The 738-nt window shown below is 44.6% G+C and overlaps 1 non-coding gene across 1 annotated transcript; it reads right to left on the bottom strand.

The window, feature by feature from the left end:
* Positions 1–334: 334 nt before the first annotated feature.
* On the bottom strand, positions 335–438 carry LOC148564991 (small nucleolar RNA R71). Its single transcript, XR_015884806.1, has one exon. It is a non-coding gene; the product is annotated as a small nucleolar RNA R71 (small nucleolar RNA).
* Between the last annotated feature and the right edge of the window lie 300 nt (positions 439–738).

Here is a 738-nt window from a genome sequence, read left to right as displayed (position 1 = left end):
AGGAAACTATGGAAGTAGCATCCAAAAGCCGACCATACATGCCAATAACTTTGAACTAAAGCCCCAGCTCATCACCCTAGTCCAGAACAACTGTGCATTCGGAGGAAGTGCCCAAGAAGACCCTAATCAACATCTCACCACTTTCCTTAGGATATGTGATACTGTGAAGTCTAATGGTGTTCATCCTGACACTTATAGACTGCTTTTGTTTCCATTCTCACTCAAGGATAAAGCAGCTAAATGGTTGGAATCCTTCTCGAAGGAGAGTCTGACAACCTGGGAAGAGGTGGTAAACAAATTCTTGGCGAGATTCTACCCTCCTCAAAGAATTAACAGGTTGAGAGCTGAGGTACAAACCTTCAGGCAAGAAGATGGTGAAACTCTCTATGAATCATGGGAGAGGTTTAAGGACTTGACAAGAAGGTGTCCGCCAGACATGTTCAATGAATGGGTGCAGTTGCATATTTTCTATGAGGGTCTTTCTTACGAATCAAAGAAGGCAGTAGACCACTCATCCGGGGGATCTCTGAACAAGAAGAAGACCATTGAAGAAGCCATAGATGTCATTGAGACTGTAGCTGAGAATGATTACTTCTATGCTTCTGAAAGGGGCAATGCTAGAGGAGTGATGGAGCTGAACAACATGGACGCGTTGCTGGCTTAAAACAAGATGATCACCAAGCAGCTGGCTGACCTTACCAAGAAGATGGAAAGAAACCAGGTGGCAGCAGTTACCAC

The sequence above is a fragment of the Arachis ipaensis genome, chromosome B5 (genome assembly GCF_059453495.1).
Source record: "Arachis ipaensis isolate K30076 ecotype BB chromosome B5, ASM5945349v1, whole genome shotgun sequence".
NCBI classification, from domain to species: Eukaryota; Viridiplantae; Streptophyta; class Magnoliopsida; order Fabales; family Fabaceae; genus Arachis; species Arachis ipaensis.
The sequence above is the reverse complement of the archived record's forward strand: the minus strand, read 5'-3'. Positions and strand labels throughout refer to the sequence as shown.